This window comes from Coffea arabica, chromosome 9e (assembly GCF_036785885.1).
Source record: "Coffea arabica cultivar ET-39 chromosome 9e, Coffea Arabica ET-39 HiFi, whole genome shotgun sequence".
Lineage (NCBI taxonomy): Eukaryota > Viridiplantae > Streptophyta > Magnoliopsida > Gentianales > Rubiaceae > Coffea > Coffea arabica.
The window spans coordinates 13114190-13137226 of NC_092327.1; the positions used below are offsets into that span (position 1 = coordinate 13114190).

General features: G+C 34.4%; 1 pseudogene; it reads right to left on the minus strand.

Annotated features, from left to right (window-relative positions):
- Window positions 1-17462: 17462 nt before the first annotated feature.
- On the minus strand, window positions 17463-17935 carry LOC113729597 (histone H2B-like; annotated as a pseudogene).
- Between the last annotated feature and the right edge of the window lie 5102 nt (window positions 17936-23037).

A 23037-nucleotide genomic window follows, 5' to 3' on the forward strand; every position in this document is an offset into this window, starting at 1 on the left:
GAATATCCTCTCTTGTGCGCAACTACTTGGAATTTTCAACCATTCCTTCAATTAATTCTCATGCTCCTGAGGGATTTTGTTCATTAAAGCACCTCCACTTGCAGCATCGATGACACTCCTATTTCTGTAGAGTAAACCGTCATAAAAGTACTAGACGAGGAGTTGCTCACTAATCTGGTGTTGAGGCCAACTGGTACAAAGTTTCTTGAATCTCTCCCAATATTCATAGAGAAACTCGCCAGGACTTTACTTAATATCACAAATCTCTTTTCATAGACTGGCAGCTTGGGATTGTCGCTCCCCATTTTTTTTGAAATAAAAGAGAAAATGGTATTTAAAAAATGAGTATTGATTTTGTTTTGAAAAATAAAGAAAAAGGGCCTAAAATGTGACTTCGAATATGCAACGGTTTGGATCCAAAATAATAGTCTAAAAAGGTTTTAAAAAAGTGAGTTGTCACTTGGTATCGAGTTTAGGTGTATCAAGTCACCCAAAATATTTTTTAAATGAAAAAATAAATAAAACCCTTTTAGCCAACTCCAGATCTTTGAAAACGAAAGAAAATGAGTTCGGAAGTCACGGTTAAAGAAAGAAAAGACAAAGATTTGATTGAATTAAATCTAAGGCACCCTTTTAATCTAGCCAAAGTTAGTTGCAAGATTTATTAAAAAAATTTCCTAATTCTAACCTATAAAAGTTACCCTATTTGGATGCTTCTATATGGATGAAAACCTAGACTTAAGGGGTATCGAATGGGATGAAACGTCTCTTCAAAATTTAATTGGTGTAATGATCCCTTGAAGAAATCACGAATATGCAAAATATGAGATTCGAAAAAAGAAAAATATAATATATAAATAAATAAATATAAAAGACCTAAAAGAGTGGAATGCAACATAACGGGTATGGGAGACTAGGATTTGTGACATAACAGCATGCTAAGGCTAAAAAAATCATGCTCGTCCATTTCCTATATTCGAAAGGCGACTCTCCTAACTTTAAATGATCTAAATGAAATGCAAATTTAAATGATATGATTTACGCACATAGGGATAAGGGCATAAAAGAATATATTGTGCAAATGAAAATAAGCTAAAATGAAAAAAATACATGAATGCAATAAATGTCACACAAAATATGGATCTAGCGTATAGAAAGGCTAAGCGTTTAGTGTTGGACTAACCCATTTCTAGAAATCCTCACTAGTGTTGGACTAGCAAGGAAGCGGAGGAGAAAAGCCACAACTAGCGTTGGACTAGTGTGGTGACGAAATGCATTCATCATAAATAAATAAAGCATATAGAGCATAATTAAATCAAATAAACACATATGACACTTAGATCACTTAGCACATAGGCATGATATATAGATACAAAAATTCTAGAAAAAAAAAACAAATAAACCACATAAGCACATAAACACACAAGACCTGACTATTACATTGGGAACTCTAACTAGAATCTAAAAGGGAAATATAAGATAATGAACCTATCTATTACACTTATCTAGTTAATTACATTTTCTTGCAAAATATAATCTATCTATTACAATACCTATCTAATTACATTTCTTGCACAAAAAAATATTGCCTATCTATTACAACTTGAACATTTAAGTACCCTCCAAATAATCACAAGACTTAAACAAAACAAGCATAAAACGAATAAAAGTTTAAAATGAATAAATGAAAGAAAAAGCACATAAACATATAAACACATAAGAGTACATGAAAGAATTTAAAAGATAATAAATATACCTTCCTTTTGAAGTAGAGGCTAAACGAAGGGAATTTGCCCTATTTACACTCTAAAACTAACAAAATGGTCAAGACACTAATTTAATTAACAACAGAAGAATAAGAACCAAAAATTTAATCTAATAATTCAACATTCCAAGCAAGGCACAAGGAATCAAGGAATCAAGAGAAATTTTAGAAAAAATAAAACAGGAAAAAATTTTAGGGACTAAAATGAAAAATAAAAAAGTTTTAGGGCAATAGTGTAAATTTTTTAAAAATTAGGGGCCAAAGTGCAATTTATGTAAAAATGATTTTTACTAGACTATTTTTTATGACCCAATCAGATTTACACTAAATTAACTATCCCAAAACAATTTTAAACCTTTTAAAAAAAAACCATTCACATTAATTCCTAAAATTGCAAAAAATTGAAAATCTAAACTAATTCATGTTATTTAAACCCCAATTTTACTTGAAAAGCCAGAATTAATTCACCAACAATATGCATGAAACATAGGAAGGAAGCCAAGACTTAAAAAAGGAGTGATTTGTTTATTTTCACAATTTTTAGGGACATATTATAATTATGCAAAAATTTGGGGGCCAAATTGCAATATTTTTTATGGTCCCAAATCCACAAACAACATTTCATGAAGTTCAACCGATTTCCAGGAAAAAAAATGCATAAAATGTCTAAAATTACCAAGGAAATAATAAATAAAAGAGAAAGAAAAGGAAAAAAAGGAAAACCAAATTTGGATCTATATTACAAAGCCATATATTACAAAGCTCATCCCTTATTAACTAGGCTAGATCTGGGCTTTAGTGCCGTAGCCCAAAACAAAATGATGAATAGTCTGATATAAAAGCATGAGCTTCAAACTAAAAGTCCAAACACAAATCCAATAATATTAACTACAAGCCCAACAATAAAATAATTCTTCTAGCACAATCTTTAGCCCACAAACACAAAAAACATAACCCAAATAGCTTTGAAAGATCAAACCACAACAAACAAAACAAAGAAAAATGAGAAAAAAATAAGAGAAGAAAGAGGATGACCCGCTGGAATCCGGAAAAATTCCGGCCAACATGGCCAAAATATCTCTTGAATCCACTTTTAAGGTCAGATTTTGACATAGACATTCTCCCTACAGCCTCATGAGTTCATTTCAACATCAAACAAACCCATTAAACATCATAAATCATGAGAAGAACGAGATCTAAGATGCAAACCTATGAAAACTGATGTAATGGCTTAAAATCACATGTAAAACGTTAAATCAACCAAGGAGGAAAGCTATAGTTACCTAAGGAAGCTGGTGAACTAGAGTAGACGTGGAAATACACAACCAAATTCCAAAAACGAAGCAAACAACTTCATGTTGCAGAAGTTCAAGCGCTGACAATCTAGCAACTGCGAGCCTTAATTTGAGGGACTTAAGGACGTTTTATCAAGAAATTTTCAAAACAAAAATTTCTCTCCTACAATCATAGATTGCGAAGAAACAAAGATCTCACTAAACGGACTTCATATGAAGTCAAAAAATGTAGACAAACAGGGCTGTTTCGCCAACCATGTTCGTTGTTTCTGCAGAAAAAAAATTCCAAGAAGAGGACTCGGGCTTTGATTTGAGGAATTTGTGATAGTTTTCAGCAAAACTTTTCAACACGAAAGTTATTACCCTCTATCTCACAAAAATTCAGGAAGAATAATCACCGAAAAACAACCTATATCGAAAGAGAAAAATGCATCTGAACTAGGATGGTTCATCAGCCCATCTCCAGAATTTTTTTTGCAGAAGAATTTTTCTTCCTTTTTTTTCTTTTCTCTCTCTCCCCATACTCCCCAGATCTTCTGTAACCGCCCTCTCACTCATTTCCCTCTGTCCAGAAAACCTCAAACTCCCTTCTTTTTCCTTTTTTTTTCAAGCCTAGAAACCCTAGATTCTAGAAAGTGATATGTGGCCAAATTTTCTACTAGAAAGTGATGGTGTGTTGCTTCTTATAACCATTTGATTAACTGTTAAAATATAAGATTTGGGAGAGGAATGAGCTGTCTTTTGTACTAATAAACTTGGGAAGAAAGAAAGAAAGAAAAAACAAAAAGAAAATGAGAAAAATTCTTGCAATTTCTTTGTGCCGATTTCTGGTTTGCTGCATGGTAGAAGGAAATAGCGTGAAGGATTGAATTATTATTTTTTTTTAAGAAAGGGAAATGGGCCGATGGGCCTCTTTTCTTTTCTTTCTTTTCCAGACTTTTGTTCTATTTTGCTTTGGGCTTTTGGGAGTTTTGGGTTGGATTTTGTTCGGGCTTTGGCTTGGGTTTTTGTTTGGATTTTTTTCTTCTTTTTTTTTGAATTGGGCTAAAAAATGAAGGATATTTTAAAATATCATTTCTTCTTCCTTTTCCTACGAAAATAACACAAAATTTTTTTCAAAAATGTTACTTAACCAATAATATAAATAAAGATACAATAAAAATCAACAAAATTTTTGAAAAAAAATTTGATGTCTATAGGGATGCAAGGAAGTATTTTTCTAAGAATTTCCTCTTTATGTCCGTACATGTTGTAATGCACCTTGCTAGCAAGTAGTATAACCAGTCTTTGGCAGCCCCCTCTAGTGAAAAAGGAAATGCTCGCATCTTGATTTGCTCCTCGGTGACACCAGGCGGTTTCATACTCGAACATACAACAGTAAATTCCTGAAAGTGTTTGTGAGACTCTTCACCTGGCAAATCATGGAAATTAGGTAAGAAGTGTATTACTCCTGATTTTAAATCAAAGGTTACATTTTCAGCAAAATCAGGAAAAGCAATGCATAAAGATTGTTGATTTAGATTAGGAGCAGCCAACTTCCTCAAAGTCCGATTGTTATTTGCTATAATGACTTCTTCGTGCTCAAAATCACCGAAAGAATCCAATAAGTCCACAGTCAAATTAAGCCCTGGAGATGCAATAAATGGCTGCTCTCCTTTTCGTATTATGGTTTCTTTTCGCAGCCTACGTGCAGTCTTCTCAACCTCGAGATCGTAGATTAAATCATTTGTACGAAAACAACGAGACATAAACTAGCAAAAATATCAAAAAATACAATGGAATAAAACAAAATAAACTCAAAAAAAAACAAATTAACCAACGCCAATTCCCTGGCAACGGCACCAAAAATTCACAGAAGTCGAGCCCATGCAATAATAAATTCCTACTCACAACAAGATATAAACGAATATAATGGCAAACAGAGTCGTCTCCACAAAGATTAGAGGGAAAATCTGTTTCTTTCTAAGTAAAAGCTAATTGGGGGTTTTTGAAAAATTGAAGTTAAAATAAATAATTAATGCAAATAAAAACAATTAAACTAAAGCAAATTAAATTTAAATCAAGAATTGACAAGCTCTAACCAAGGATATAACTCCAAAAATGGTTCATACAACTGTGCAAGAATTATTTCATCTATTCGTTAATAAATAGGTTATAATTGCCAAACACACGATGATAACCAACTCTTCTTTACTGTCTCGATAGTTATGGTACACCCGTTAATTACTTCCCTAACTAAGAAACAACCCTAAGTTTGCCCATAGAACTAATTTCTTGATTGCATTAGAAACTACAAAAACTCTATTCTAACAAATAAACACAATACCAGATTTTATTTAAATTAAATCATATGTTTTCCTACTATGAAACTAATCATGCTAGTCACCACTAATTTAAGATAATTAGCAATTACGGATTTAATTATCTTAACTAGCATTAGCTTGTTAAGTTGAATTAAATATCGGGCGCCCTTGATATTCAAATAACAAAACAAGTATAAAAAATTAAATCATAAAACATACGAATACTAACGAATAAAAGAAATTAATAAAAATAATTAGATCTCACGGATGTAGATGAACTAAATCTGTGAGGACCTGCAAAATTTCCCTTATTTTGTATTATTTTTTCGCATGCATTTTCCTTACTTTATTTTATTATATTAATTTTTCAGTGATTTTTATAAGTGAGTATTGTTTTTAAATCATTTTCCTGGTATAAGTTAGTTCGTGTTATGTTTGAAGTGCAATATGGACGTGGGACCTGCTAGTGCGGTAAATACGGTAAAATTTTGTTGACTAGGTGAAGTTTTGTATACCGGGATATTATTTTATATGATGTTAAGGGATAATTAGAGGTTAGCTAGATAGATTAACCATTGGTAGATAAAAGGATGAGGTTAAACCCTAGGACAACATTTGTCGCGACACTATTCGAAGTTGGACTTTGACTCAAGACCATCTTACCTCTTAATTAACCAATTTTGACCAAAAACCATCTTTATTTCTTCTTGGCTTGCCGAACAAAGGGAGAGGAAAAACCAAAGAGAAACCTTCAACTCCAACTTCAAATTTGTGCTTGAACCTTGAGTTCCAACCACAGTTGTGCAAACTACTCCATAAAACTTGCTTACTAAGGAGGGTTAAAGGCTTTGGTGGAGTGATTTTGGAGGAAGACGCCCTAAGTTTCCACCTTTCTTGAGGTTACAAGGTGACTTTGTCAAAAAACTTTCTTTTCCATCATGTATGTGTAAATTAGTGGCTTAGAGATGAGAAATATGTAGTTTTACGAGGAATATTGTGGTTTGAAGTAGTGATTGAGAAATTTTCAGTTTTTATAATGAATTTTCTGCCCCTATGTGATGATTGAGGCTTGGCCATGTTGTGATGGGTTGCTATGTGAAATATTGAGGTTTTATGTGGTAGTTTAACTTGTCTAAAGGAATTTCCAGCTTATGTGCTTAAATTTCAGCTTTAGGGTTTCTAATTTGAACATGATTAGGGTTAGTTTTGGAGCTACCAATTGGTTGTATTTGAAGGGTATTGTGGCCCTAATTAAGTGTGTTTAATAGCTTATGATTTGTATGTGCAATTGTGGCTGAATTGATATGAGTTTGGGTGTGGATGTTAGGATGGAAAAGTAAAGAAAACAAGGGGAGGTGCTGCTGAAAATTTTCCGCAGGAACCCTTGAGCAGCCTTAGGAAATCTACTATATCTTGATGTAGAAATGTCGGAATCGAGTTCTGTTTTGTTGCATTTGAAACTAGATTCAGAGTACTTTCTACCGTCCAAATTTCATGATTTTTCTTAATTCCTATGAATATCTGTATTTTTCAAAGTTGACTGAAATTGCATACCTGTTCTGTCTTTTGCTGGATGAAGCAGCAACTTGAGGCTCGAATTTGACTGACTTGTGGTCTGAATCTTACAAGGGTGTCTTCTGGAAAATTGTAACCCTTTGAATCTATTTTCCGGCGGTATAACTTTATCAATTTTGGACTTAAGAAGCTTGAGATATGATTTTTCAAATAGTGTTACGCAAAACTAGAAATTTATGTTATCTTAGAACCATTCTTATTTTCATTTCTCAATTTAAGTTTGGAGTTGGTCAATCATTTTGGGTATGGTTTATGAGTGGAAGTGAGGTTTAACTGAGAGGACATGAAGTCTTAGAAACCTTAATTTCTTCATGCATTTTGGCTTTGTATTGCTAGCCTTGTAATATAATATGTGACTACAGGATTCGAGAGAGTTCAAGAGGACAAACCAGGGTTAAAGTGAAGTGTTGCCATTGATTGGTGAGTGTACCACTCGCATGACTTGTTGCTTAACTGATTTACTTGTACGTCCAATTTGTGACTTGAATGACTGTAACACCTGTTTATTATGGATGAGACTAGGGTGTACTTCATCACACTCGTCTCTCTTGCTTATTTGTCTGGTTACTGTATAAACTTGAACCTGTTACTTGTGCCTATTATGATGTCATTTGGAGACTTGTATCCAACGACCTTCCTGTTAAACCTAAACTCAACCTCATGGGGAGTCAATTGAATCGAGCCAGCAAGGGGCTTGGTCGAGGAAAATTGACAAGCCATGGGGGCCTATTTCTTTGGGATCTTTGAGTATTGGAGACTCTGGATTCCTGGTATACTCGAGTATTACCAACCATGTTCCTGTTGAGGCGTTCGGGCCCGGTAAGGGGTATGTTTGGTGGACGGAATTTGGTGTAAAGTGGTGTTCTACTGGACTAGTTACTTTACCTGAAAGTTGACGGAGTGTCAACTACTACTTGATCAAGCTCTAGTGAAGCGATGGGAATTCGGCTCTTGAGAGCCACCTGTATCCTTTCTAGTTGAATTACTATGTTTAACTGATGTGTTTGTTCATTTTTATATATGGTGTTTCTCTATGATTGACTTAAGCAAAGTTCCATGATTCTTGACTGCTTGTACTTATGGGACTTCATTGAGCGTAAGCTCACCCTCATTACCTTTGTTTTCCTTACAGGGAACAAACTTTGAAACTGTGATTTTGGAGAAAGAGTAGAGCTAGTATAGATATTCTTTTGTTAAGCTCCTTGGTAATAGAAAACCCTAATTGTATTTTGATCAAGTATCACATTTTGACTTGTAAAGTTTCCAATGTATGTATATAAGTGTTTAATCATGTTTCTTCCGTGTATTTGCTTGAGAATGTACGTTCTCTGGGTTTAGTAAACATTTCTTGTATTCGTTGGAATGATCGGGCGAGTTCGGAACTTGAACGAGGAAAGATCCGAAATTTGGCAAGAAGCTGATGCATGAAATCCGGCCGTATATCCGGCCAGTTCTTGGTCGGATACTTGGCCGGATTGATAGGGGAAGTTGAAGATTTCATTTTTTGCTCACTGCCTTGAATCCGGCCGGATTCTGACGTGGCATCCACTCGTTTCGCTTTTCGTTGGAGCGTTTAATCAAAGTCCTATTGTACCGTATGGTTTGGTAATCGTGTTTAGATCAGTTTCTGATTGTTCGTTTTCTTGCAGTTCTTTTGCACGTTTTGTAGGGTTTCGAGTGATTTGACTCCGTAGTCCTGGCGAGAGTCGGGCAGGCAGTTCGCTAACCCTTGGGGTACGCCCTAGGGGAAGGTGGGGCTGTCACAAAATCTTTGTTATTCCTTGATAGGGATGGCAACGGAGGCGGTGACGGCAGGTGCCCGCCCAACGAGGGGAGTAATAGAGCGGGGCGGGGGGGAATTTTTCTTCCCCCACTTTAAATGGGACGGATCCTCCCCCGCCCAATCCCCCGGATCATTTAATTAATATAAATAAAATTATATACATAATATAGTAATCATAAATTAGTTTAAGTAGAATACAACTCTGTAATTAGTTATGTGTAATTGTAATTAATTATTTATGTATATCATTTTAGCAATATTCATCACTCTTCACAACTCAAAGTGCTCCGGGGAAACCTAATGTTTGCTTCTCAGACGCAAGGCTGCTGTAGTGCTCTTCCTCTTTCTTTTTTTTTTTGCTTTATTCAATCGTTTCCCTTCTCCCCCACAGCCGCTACTGCCTTCACTCTCCCAAAAACCAACTCCTCTCATTCATGCATTAGGAAAATGAAGAGGAGGCAGAGGGATGGCTGACCCATCACTATCAGCCTGAAATTTCTTCAGCGAAAAAGCCTTCACTCTCCCCAAATCCAACTCCTCTCACTCATGCATCAAGAAAATGAAGAGGAGGCAGAGGGATGGCTAACCCCTCACTGTCGGCCCCAAATTTCTTCAGCGAAAAGCATCGCAGAATTTTCTTTATCTTTTTTCTTTTATTTAAGCATTGACTCAAAATTTTTAGTTTTTGCCTTTGAATCTGTCTATTTTTTGTACTTGGATAAATTTGCCTATGATAGTTGATAATGAAATTAAACCTTCTAGATGATTGCCTACAACTCCCCTTCTACTCAGTACATAGGAATCAGATATGAATGCTTCCTCTATAAAATTTTAGGTTTGATAGTTTTTTTTTTTTTTTGAAGATGGAGGAAAGAGTGACGGCTGAGATGACACGAAGGGGCTGAAAAAGCAGTAGTAAGAGAAAGAATGAAGCATGCTGTTTTTACGTTTTGGCATTGTTGGATGGCTGTGTATCTGAAATAATTCAATCACCCACGGGCACCCATGGTAGTAGCAGAGCGGGGGGAACAGGGGCCGGGGATAGGGGGCGGGGGCAGCTGCCTGAAGACGGGGCGGGTTCCCCCCAAACCCGCCCTGTTGTCATTCCTATTTCTATATTAGAAAAGAGAAATTTAGTTGCGTATCATTGAGAAAAATCTGCACAAATTCATTGAAGGTCTTTGCATAAGTATTTTGCAACGAAAAGACAAAAGAAAGAAAAGAGCCAGGTGGCCGTTTCGTTCCCCTCACCAAAACAACGAGTCCCCCTTAAATCTGTCTAGCCCAAATACTAATCAAACGGGTCGTCCCTCCTTTTTAGTTTCCTACTTGATATCTACTACTAATACTAAAGATACATTTTCTAATTAGAAGAACAACATACAAAAGATAATCTTCCACATTTCCTAATCCAATAATAAAACTAATAAAGATAATAAAAGTCTTCCAAATCTTCAAATAAAAGCTGTCTGAAATTCAACTCGGACTTTAAACGTGAGCAGTCCATTCCCAAGCCTTTTGGATTTGAAAATAGGTCCCGACCATGCCACTACCTAATTAATTCTTAATATGCTAGAAAATTGCTCCTCTTAATCATGTTTTTCTAATTTTCCTATGATTAGCACCATTAACCAAATATAAGTAGAGTCTATCAATTTAGACAATATTTGGCTAAAATCAAGAGGAAAATAATTATAAATTAAATAGCAATTTTGCACCCTATCACTACCTACTCTTATGTTTTTTAATTTTTATAATTTTACTCAAAAGCTTCATTTATCAAATGTAACATAATTTAAGTCAAAATAAATAATAGTTTGAAATGAAAATAATCCCAAAAATAGCCGTCTTTCCTTCAATATTCATGGGATATACAACGAAATGTATTTTAAGCTTACTTTCATCTAATTATTAGAAAATATGAATACTTTGCTAGAAATCAAGTCTTATGTCATAAATATGAATATTTGATAAAATATAAAAGTTAAGACTTATATGACAAGTATAAAAGAGGAAAAGAAGGTAAAGTTTTAGTAGTATTAGTTGTGTAAATGCATGAAAAACAATAGAATTCAAAGGAAAAATGCATGTTACATGTCAAAAATAATTTATGCTAAAATATTGAGTTACAATGATATTATAATAATAATTATTCTAAACTGAAATTTGTTGGAGTTAAATTGTGAGAACCCGTAATTTCTTTCCCATTTTCTAGGTTTTATTCGGGTTACAGGCATGTTTTCTGCATTTTCTTTATTCAAAAAGTTTCTAGATAAGTTTTCTGAGTAAATATAGTTTTTAGGTGAGTTTTCTAGTATTGGTTAGTTTTTAAGAAATTAAGAGCGTATACCGGACGTGGGACCCATTAAGGCGAAAAGTTCAAAAAAATTCGGCCAACTAGGTTAAGTTTTGGATACTGGGCTTAAATTATCGGGTGCTAGGAGATAATTAGAGGATACCTTATGGATTAGAGTGAGAGGGAACAAAGGATATTCATGCATTTAATCGGGTGACAAGTGTCACCATGTGATTAAATCTTGCCATTTTGACCACTATTCATGCCTTTACCAAATTAATATCAAAATTCACCAAAAATTCACCATTTTTCTCCCTCTCTTGGCCGGCCTCTTCAAGCAACAAAAGAAAAGAAAACTCTCCACAATCTTGTCTTCAATCTTGCCCAATCTTTCAATTAAACCGATTAATCTTCCATTTACTCCATAAAACCTCTTAGTTTGGTGGAGTTAAGCTTGGTGGTGAAGTGGTTTGGAAGCTTAAGGTGTTAAGTTGCTTCTTTCTTGACTTGGCAAGGTGAGTGGTGGAGGAACTCCTTTTCTCTCTTCAATAATGCTTAATTAGTGGTTAATGTGAGCTTAAGTGATGATTTTAGTGGTTATTTGTGATTTTTGGATGAAATTTGTGAAGTTTTATAATTATTGGTGAATTTTATGTTTTCATATGATTATTATTATGGGATCATGTATGATGATTGGAAATGCTATTTAAGGAAGCTAGAAGGTGGAAAAAGTGGTTAATTGCAGGAAATTTCTGTTTTGGAAGAAATTTGGAAAGTTAGGGTTTCATGTTCTTACATTCTGCCCGGCACTGTAGCTCATAGTTAGAGGCCGAATTGGCCTTTGCTTAAAACATGAAAGTTGTAGGTAATGATATTTTAGAGATTCCTACAAATGTTCAGGTCAATCGGAGCAACGTAGCTTGAGAAAAGTCTGAAATACCCCTGCTGCCCTGGTTCTACCCGAATTTGATAATTGCGTCTGTAATTGGTTAATTTGGTTGGGAATGCTTCTGATTTGGTTGTTTGTGCCTTCTGATGAATTGTATCCTTGTATCTTAGTTTTCGGATGGCTTTGGAATTACTTAATTTGGACTTAGGTAGCCTGACTTATGATGTTTGAACCAGAATGCGGTTTGTGAACCTATTTTTGCGGTTCTGGTTTAGTATCTTGCATTTTTGACCTAGTTACACTCGAAACTGGGCAGAGTAGCCTTCTTCAACATTGTAGCCCTATCCCTTAGCTTCGAAACGGTGTATCTTTCACCTCCATCCGATAATCTTAGTGCCAATGGTGTCAAAACCGCAAAATGATGTCAAAAACTGTTTTTTTTTGGGTTAGAGCTTAATTCCATTTCCGGATTTTCCTGGTTTACTCTAGTGCTTATGTATTCTTATGGTGCCCTATTTTGGTGGTATATGGACTTGGTTTATGACCGGTAATCGAGTCTTATTGTGCTTATTTGACTATTTTAGGGCGTGACGGTGGTCCAAGACGCTCTTAGGCGGAAGTGCATGAAATATCATTTGCTTGATTGGTGAGTGAACCACTCACTTGTTGTTTACAATGTGGCTTTGGTAAATGTGAACTTGATGCCTTGAAGGCTTATTTGCTTCGTTGAACTTAATTAAGTGAGGGTGTACTTGATCGCTCTCACCCATTTGGTATCTCATATGACTGTCTACTGTTTTACTGCAATGACTGAATAATACATGAAATACTGAATTGGTTCATGAATTTGGTGTCGCTTGGACGAGTATCCAACGACCATTACTGATACGACTAACCTCAACCCCTAGTAGTAGTGAGACTGTTATATGGAATCTTGTAGTAGTGAGACTCTTGATTCTGGTATACTCGAGTATTACCAAATTTCTACTGTTTGGAGTTCGGGCCCGGTAGGGGTATGTTGGGTGGAAGGAATGGAAGTAAAGTGGAGCCTACGGTTGGTTACTCTTAAACATTGACGGAGGGTCAATGAGATCCGATCAAGAATGCAAACGAGGAAAAGGGCTCTTGAGAGCCGCCCGTATCCTTTTATCACCATTATTGCTGTGTGCCTTTGCTTACTTTTGATGAATTGGAATGAAAAGCTTTATGCTTATGTGAACTTTGCTGCTTGAGTGGTATTATCTCACTGGGCGTAAGCTCACTCTATTCCCTTTTGTTTTCCTTACAGGAAAATAAATACTTTTGGATTGGATTTGATAATTGGTTGCCGAATTGAGCTAGATGGACATATCTTTTGTATAGCTCCTTGATTGAAACCCTAAATGTACTTTTGGGTCCGTTTCTCTTTTGATTTGGCAAACCGTACATGTATCAACTTTGGAATAACTTTTGTACGCCACTTTGGATTGTATATGCTTAATTTCAACATGTAAATATTTGTTTGATGTTTGGTTGGGCTTTGACGTGTCAGTTACTATTCATGGCCGACACTACAAGAAATTTGGTCATCAGTGACAACTGATTATTATCACAGAAAATGTAAAAGTCGTCACTAACGTGTTTTACTGACAACATTTTAGTTGTCACAAAGTCGTCAGTGAATCTCTGTCGGTAAAGGTACACAGTCACAACATTAAATGTCGTCAGTAAATGTTATTCATTGGTGTCAATATTTTTTGTCAATAATAAATACATATATAGTGACGACATTTCACCTTATCAATGATGCTCGTAGTAGTGTCGTCAGTAAAATCCTTTTCATAGTTGCCGTTGGTATTGATTGGTTACTCACAACTCTTTAGAGTCGTCACTAAAAATGGCTCTTTACTGACAACATTTATCATCACTATATACCTTTTTGTTATACACCCTATTTAGTGACAACTTTTTGTTGTTAGTGGAGAAATTTGATTAGTAACAATATGTTGTCACTATGAAACCTGATACAAACGATTGTCCTAAAAGCAACCAATCCAACAATACATCAAATTAGAACCATATAAGGCCTGCTAATTAATATCCAAAAGCATCCATTATACTAAAAAGGAATCCAACAATTCATCAAATCAAAAGAACCATAAAAGGCCTGCTAATTAATAGCTAAAAGCATCCATTATGCTACAAAGGACCAAAATATAATGTTTAAGTTCAATGTCATCCTACAAATACTACAATAGAAGTGGTACTGTGTAACCCAAATTGTTCATGCAAAGTCAATCAAGTTTAAAAAAAGCATCCGAGCCTCAAAAGTCATAAAAACTTCCAAAACACTTCACCAGCCAAAAAAGAAGCTTTATCTTCATCCTTCTTGAGTCCACTTAGTAGCTGTGAATTTTGCACAAAATCTGACATAGTAGCATTTGTCTGCATAAAGTAGTATAACAATAGTAAGTAACAAGCATTTTGAAAAGGAAAAAAATCTTAGATTTACTTATCACAAACTCAAATAATGAGTAGGAAATTATTAAGGAAAAGAATAAAGAAGGTGAAGAATTGTCATAACAAGAACAATATCCCAAATGAACTCAAAAGTTAGCTATTAAAGTATTAGTAATGTCAATAACTTATTTATATTCTATATGTTCTACTGAAGACAAAGGATTGTTACTTATAAAAATTAGCCATGGATAACATAAAACAATGATTCGCTGCAAATTGCTGTGCTACAATAACTTGATTAAGTTCATTCTTCAACCCGTAAAAGGTTATTTTAAATTAGCTTACTACCCAAAATTAAACCATCTATATAAATGCCCTCATTAAGTCAATTGGGCAGAAAATTATGTCCATGATTCATATTGCACTTGATTTGTACTATTACAAATCTACCTTATTAAAAGTATGATCAGAAAAAGGTTTTGCCATGCATTACGAGCATCAATTAGCAACTCTGGAGTACAAATCTACCTTATTAAGTTTTATTGCCATGCATTACGAGCATCAACTTTAGTCAAGTTGTCAATAAAACTTATCAGTGATGACTTTAATGTGTCGTCGAAAAATTTCTTGAGTATAGGATTTTCTCTACAGTTCTTGAGTCAATTAGCAACTCTGGCTGCTGATCTTCCAAAAATCTAAAATGAGCAACATATCTGCAGTGAAGTACTTCAATTATTAGTAGGTGATAATAAAAACTTGAGACAAGAAAGAGAACTTAGAAATTTGCAAGAAAATAAGCTGAATCATTTCTTTTATGTATCGTCTAGACAGTGACTGAACAAGAGCAAAGTAAGAGATAAAGCACTTGAAACTTTAGAACTCAAGAAAGCTTCAGATTGGCTTCAAAAACTCACTAATTTCAAAGACTGGACACACATGCTCGGAGTACAAGTACTACTAAAATGAAAATGTATTATCAAGTAATAACAATCAAATGTAAAGACAAAAAATTTATGTATGAATGATTACAATCATATCCAAGTACCGGTGTAGTAATCATAATGAAATGAGTAACATAGCAAGTATAGCAGATAAGTTCCATAACATTATAAAGCTCAGAAACAAGTGCAATAGAAATGAAAAGAGCATGATAATCAACTGCTTTGAACCTCTAATTTAGCTTTGATTGAAAAACGTATTCAGCACACCATGCTAAAACACTTGAGTAAAACAAAAGCAAGAATTTTATCATCCTTATGAAATTAAAGCTGTCAAACCATACAACTAAATTAAATTAATGCACAAAATCAACCATGGAACTGCAACCCATTAAAAAAATGCTACTGCAAATAAATACTTACAGTGTCATAATCCATTAAGATAATACAAACTTTCACCACAATATATCCACATATTATAACTATAGACAATTCGCCTACACAGTAATCAGCCATGACATCTAATTAGAAGAATACAGACCAGTCAATTTATGGTATTCTTTTATGCAAAATTTGTTTTCACCCATGTGACAACCACTTTGAAATTTCATAAGAATAAAATCTGGAAAGTCACATGAATACATTGCCCGTGTAACTGAAACTCGTGCAACCAAAGCTCACAAATCAAATAGAGTTCATAGATCATATTACAAACTTTTGAGATGATGTCCGTGTTTATTCCCTACTTATCACTAAGTTCAACTTATATCCTAGCATGAAAGCTTAGTACACACTTTTATAGCAAGACAATTACATAATTCAGGTTTAAACACAAAGACTAGTCCAACTAGTTATGTTAAGAAAAGTATCCAAATCTGAGTTTTTTTTAAAATCTCCCTTTTGACATTCAACTGGCTACTGTAATCAGCGCAACAAAAAGCTGACTGAAACTCGTCAATCACTAGTCCAGAGCACATAGGCATCAAAACTTCTCAGAAGCAGAGCAAACTACACAAGCTCGACAGCTTCACTACTTTATCTTCTATGGCAAACTCTCCTTTCATTTAACGTCAACAGTGGAAAATGCGGGCCAGATGCAAATCTCTAAAAGATTCTAGATAACATAGGAAGACATACAACTGTGAGTCTGTGATGCAATAGTAAAGAAAAAGTAAACAAAGAGCCACTGAATATTGGAAGTGAAAGAAGAAAACTTCAGATTGAACAAGCCAATTGTCAGGACTAAGCGTTCGATAAACATAACTTGAAGTAATTTTCCATGCATCAAATTATTTCCACAAAGAAAAAAGAAGCATACACATTATTTCCACAAAGAAAAAAGAAGCATTAAGTTTTCATTTCCTGAATCAATCTTACAGAAAATGCCTTCCAATCCAAATCTGAGTATTTAGTGTTATTGTATGTGACAACTTGATGTACACATAACACCTGGAATATACAATCTATACCCAGATTAGAAAAGGGAACTTTTCCCACAAGTCATTACTTCACCAGAAACACCAAGGAACCATATATGAACGCAGGAAAGAACTCTATTTTACTAACACAAACAATTAAAGAACATTACTTTAGCATTTACCAATAATTAAGAATGCTATGAGATGTAGTTACACAAAAACAGATTGAGCTAAGATGCTAGAAGTAGAACAGATTCATTGTACCAAACAAAGAAGAAAAGTAAATCCAAACTACAATAAAAAATGAAAAGAAAAAATTCCCTTCAATTAACCAAAAATAGTCCCATAGTTATCACTCCGGGCAAAGCACAAAAGAGACGGGAAGAAGAAATAGAAGTGATTACCCTCTTGGAAACAGAACGAATGTTTCGTGTTGCAACCTTGGAGAAAATTGAAGTGCGCAGTTCTGGAGGAAAAATCATTCAGCCAGAGCAATAAATATTTTGAGGTAAATGAGTATGCTATTATGCCTCATCTAAAGCTTGTCTATTTGCCTCATCTAATTTGGTCATTATTATTCAATTCTCCCCCTACCAAGTCCAGTTGTAGCTGATTTTGTACCAAAAATCTTTGGGAAGTAGCAAGTCCTTCCCAAGTGGGCCAAGAAGTAGAGGATACAATTAATCTAGGGGATTCACGATAACTAGGTAAAAAATTTTCCCTAAAAATCAACCGAAAGAACTAACCCTAGAAATCAACCGTTTTCTCTTCAATTTCCTCAAGAGCTAGTGAATTTGGTAACAGCCTTGGTGCCTTCGGAGACGGCGTGCTTGGCCAATTCACCGGGAAGTACAAGTCTCACAGTAGTCTGAATCTCCCTCGACGTAATCGTCGGCTTCTTATTGCACCTGGCGAGCCTGGAAGCCTCCTGAGCCAATTTCTCGAAAATATTGTTGATGAAGCTGTTCATGATACCCATGGCATTGCTGGAGATCCCGATGTCGGGATGGACTTGTTTCAGCACCTTGAAGATGTAGATCTTGCAGGTCTCGCTGCTCTCTTGACTCTCTTCTTCTTTTTGTCGCCGGCAGTGGCTCCGCCTTCCTTCGGGAGTTTCTTCCTGGCCTTTGGCTTCTTCTCTGCCGGAGCCTTCTCGGCTGCTGGGGCTTTCTCGGCCACGAGCTTCTTCTCAGCCGGCTTCTTCTCCGCCTTTGGTGCCATCGCTGCTTTTGAAGCTGAAGTTAGAGAGACTTTGACGGGAAGGATAAAAAACGGGCTTCGATTTAAAGACTGGAGAGGGGAGATGTCTGAGAGAGAGTTCAACACTTAGAAAAGTTATTATTTTGCATCTACGTAGTACAAGAGACTTGGACAATTTTGCGCCTCTTTTTTTGCCTTGAATTTTAAAATTGCGCCACTTTGTTTTTGTCTTGAATTTTAACTAGATTTGGACATCATAATTCCCCCCCTTTTTACACAAGAAAAATTGGTGCAATTTTGTCTTTTATAATTGTATTTGAAATATAGATTTCATTTTTATTCATTATTTTTGTGTCACAATTTTAAAGTTTTAGTATGAGTGGCAAAATTTTTTAAATTCATATAAATGGAAAAGCATTTTAATAAAATTTAACTAGTTCTTATAAGTGCTAAAACTTTATATCAATTATAACTACTATTTATAAAACTTCACTATTAATCCATTATCTTCAAATAAGAAAAAAATGCACAATTCAACTAATACATAAAGTGTATTAGTTAATTAACTATGGAGTTTATGATTTATCCACTTCGATAACCGATTCAGTTTGAAAACTCTTATTTAAATTCATATCAAATTAACTAATAATCATTCTAAGTTAAGTAGTCACAAGTTTATTTACACTAATGAATTTTTTATTTTTTAATTATTTTTTATTCTAATGAAGTTATTACATATACAAGAAAATTAAACTAATAAGGAGGCTCGTAAGTATACAACAACTAAAAATCATTAGGGAACACATAATGATTACAAAAAATTAAGAGTAATAGTTGCAAAAAACAATAAATATTTAAAATCAAACAGTGATAAAACTAGTTGTCACTAACAGCTATATAATGTTATCAGTGACAACAATAGCAAAGTTGTCAAAGAAAGGTGCTATTATTACTGACGACTTTTAGAAAGTTGTCACTATTGCAGTTCCCGCTCTCTTCATGACTCCTGGCGGGAATCGAATTGTGACAACAATGCAAGGTCGTCACTGATGTGTTGGCTTCCTTGACTCGATTGTGACAACTTGCCGTATTGTGGTTAAAGGACCCCATTTTGTGACGATTTTTTTTCATCACTGAGAAATATTGTCACTAATGACCAAATTTCTTGTAGTGCGACTCCGGTTTCATTTTTTTTTATTTTGACATTTTGAATTGTTTACGCGCGTTTGTATGTTCCGGAACGTATTAGATCGCTCTAAACTGAACCGTTAGTCCTGGCGAGAGCTGGGCAGGCAGTCCGCTAACCCCTTTGGTTCGCCTTAGGGGAAGGTGGGGCTGTCACATAAATAAAGTTCTATTTGTGAAAATTAAATAAATGAATAAATAACAGTTTTAGAATTGAATAAAAAAGAAAGAATGCATAGAACCAAAATGATACAAGAAAAGATTAAGGCAAAAACTACATTATTTAATTATAAAATAATAGATATATTAGTGTGTGAGTGAGAGAGAGAGAAATGAGAATAATAGGAAGAAAAATGAGAGACCCAAATTGAAAATACTTAATTGGATCGAGAAAAGAGGAGTAATTAATACATAATACATCCTAAATAAACAATAAACATATATAAAGTTTATTGATTGAGGATAATCTTAACATTCGAATAAAATATGTTGTGGCATGAAGATAATTGCTCTGACAATATTGTTTGGCTGTTTGAATAGTCTAAAACCGTTATACAACCAATCAATTTGTTATTCTTGGACAAACTACCCTACTTCGAAGATTTGCACCCGCCATAGTTACAAATTCAATCCCTATATTTAGTGGTGCAAATGAATCAAGTCGAGTCGAGTTTCAGCCTAATCGAACCAAACCTTAGCATAATTTTACGAAACTCGAACTCAAACTCGAGCTCGACGAGTTCAAAATATCAAGCTTGAACTTAAAAAAATAAAAAAGAATTATTTAATTTTTAAAAAATAAATAAAATAATAATTTTTTAAATAAATAATAAAATATTAGGAATATATATGCAATTTTAATATTAAAATAAAAATAAAAAATGTATATATCTTCGAGCTCGAGCAGGCTCGCTAGCCAATGAGTTTAGTATTTTTGACCTCGAGTTCGACTTGGTCAGCTCCAGCTCGACTCGACCTCGATATTGACTGAACTCGAATTGAGCTCGGACTCGAGCCACTCGCTATTGGCTTGCGAGCAGTTCGATTTGTTTGCAACCCTACCTGTATTGCATCCTATTGTTATGGTTTGGTTTGAGAAGACTTCTAAATATCGAAATTAAAAGAGAAGGTAAATAAAATAGAGCCAAATTCTGTGGTTGAAACGTACACATACAACAAATGTAATTTTTTTAAAAACAATTTTAGCTAAAAAGTCCTAGTCCTCTCTCAATTTGGTTGAATAGTTTTTGTAATCACTTGCGATAGGAGAAGCTGAATTCAAGCTCTTGCATTGAGGGAGTAGGAGGCGACTATATCCCTCAATGGTTAAGAAGACTAATTCTATTAGAATCAAGCGTTTAAAAGTTTAGGTTGGAATAGAAGTCTAGGACATATATTTTATAAGAATTTTTCGCAACCTTGTTCTTTTTTCTTTTTTTTACCTCAATGATAACATTCCAACAATCTAATCTATCGTATTTTATAGGGAGGGGAAGGCTAAAGATGTTGTATAAGAGGTTAGCAGGTATACAAACCTGACTAGCCTAAAGGGGCGCTCTGGCACCTCTGGATTTTTTTTTCACTGTAGGTAGAGTTCGAATCTCCTACTTATAGTCTAAAGAGGGGTTTAGTCCCTTTTTAATGGCCACTGAATCAAAGCTCAGTGGTTTTTCGCAACCTCATTCACCTACCACTAAGGTGCATATGAAAGGCCCAAAGCCATCCCAAGGAATACTGAAGGAGCATAAGCTAGAGGACTATAAGTTTTGGCAACACGTGCACTCCCACAAAATGACTTATACATGGCAATCAAAAGAAAGTGATAAAATTTGGGGTGTCATTGGCCAAATTCTCAGAATATTGTTACTTTCGAAAAAAAAACAACCAGGTATGGCTCTATTGGACTCATGTATTATAGTTTGCCAGTCGCGCCTAGATTTTTTTTTTTTTTTTGGAGATTTTAGTTTTAAAAGCTGTCAGAACATGGCGTGACGAACCTGGCAGGACCACTGCGCCAGCATGGCATAACGAGGTCCTTTTTTGAAAAAAAAACATTTTGGGTGAAATATGTAGGTTCAATTAAGTTATTTTTTGTTTAGGGTATAGGGTATAGGGTTTAAGGTTTAGGGTTTAGGGTTTTTTTTTTAGGTTTAGGGTTTAGGGTTTTTTTTAGGTTTAGGGTTTAGGGTTTAGTTTCTATGTATCAAATTAACTATTGATAGATGTCGAACCTGTACAATAATAAAAATCTCACTTGAGAAAATAAAGATTTTGTATATAGCAGCAAGTAGGGACGTCTCCACAGGGATTGGGGAAATTTGCTTCTTCTAGAGTAAAAATTAATTGGGGCAGTTTGGAAAATTGAAATCAAACTAAAAAAATAGCTTAAATAAGAACTGGCAAATAGAAGAGGATTAAACTTAAATGCAAGCTCTAACTAAGGAAATAACTTTAGAAGTGGTCCACACAACTGTTCATTGATGCAATAATTATTTCATCTCACTAATAAACAGATTATAATTGCCAAACATGCGATGACAATCAACTTTTCCTTATTTTTTCAGTAGTTAAGGTACGTCCATTAACTACTTCCCTAACCAAGAAATAACCCTAGGTATGCCCATAAAATTTAATTCCTTGATTGTAGTAAGAACTAGAAAAGACCTATTCTAACCGATAAATACACTATCAAAGTTTATTTAAATTAGATCATATGTTTCTCTAACACGAAACTAATCATGCTAGTCACTACTAATTTAAAACAATTAAATAATTATGGATTTAACTGTCTTAATTGGCAATAGTTTGTTAAGTTGAATTAAATATCAGATGCCCTTGATATTCAAACAATGAAACAAGCATAAGAAATTAAATCAAAAGACATACGAATACTAACAAATTAAAAGAAATAAATAAAAATAATTAGATCTCACAATTGTAGTTGAACTAAATCCTTGGTTATTCCTTGACTAAAAAATAAAATTTAGTTGTGCATCATCTGGAGTAAACAACAAAATTTTATTGATAGAAAGCGCACGAGCATCTGACAATAGAAAAAGCGGAAGAAAGACAAGATGAAGAAGAAAGCTCCTATTGTTTTTGCTTCATGCTTAGACTCATAGTCTCTCTGGATCCGGAACAAAGTCTTCAAATCCCAAAAGCCAAGAATCCCTCCTACTTATGTCATCCACGTTTCCTACTATTAGTACTTCCACTAATACTTCTAATCTCCTCTATTTTTTATCTCCGAAAGAAATATTCCTCTAATTTAACAAAAAGGTTAGCTACTGGTTTCCAAATACAAAACGAAAACCAATTATCTTGGAAAGAAGACCCGCTTCTCAAGACTTCAATTTGAACTAGGAAACTGCCACACGCGCCAAATCCCCGATTTCTTCGAACTTGAGGCTAGACTTAAGTGTGGTCACATGGAACAGGCCAAGAATCTTCATTTAACCACCTTTTTACTCCTTTTCTTGCCCAATTCCTACAATCAATTCCAACCGCCAAATATGAATAGAATCCATAAAATAATATAATATTTTGTATATATCAAGAGAAAATATTTACAAATTTAACAGCATTTATGCATCCTATCAACTATATTAAACCCTAATTTAGTTTCTTTTTAAAGGCACATAATTGTCTTTGGAGAAATAAATGAGTGTATGAATCGCGGTTTTTATATTTTAGAATTTACATAAAATGCAATAGTGTAAAAAAATTATTAATATATTAAAATATCAATAATTGTTTATAAAACGCATACTCAACAAAAGTACATTTATAGGTCATTATTTGGTATACGATGATACTTGATTGAACCAAATTAAAGTGGTCGTAGATTTGCTTATACCTCTATGTTTAATAAATTTATGGACCTTTTATTCCAATTGTAGGATTTCATCAAATAACTTGTTCTTTTGTATTTTGAAAATATGTAACATTATT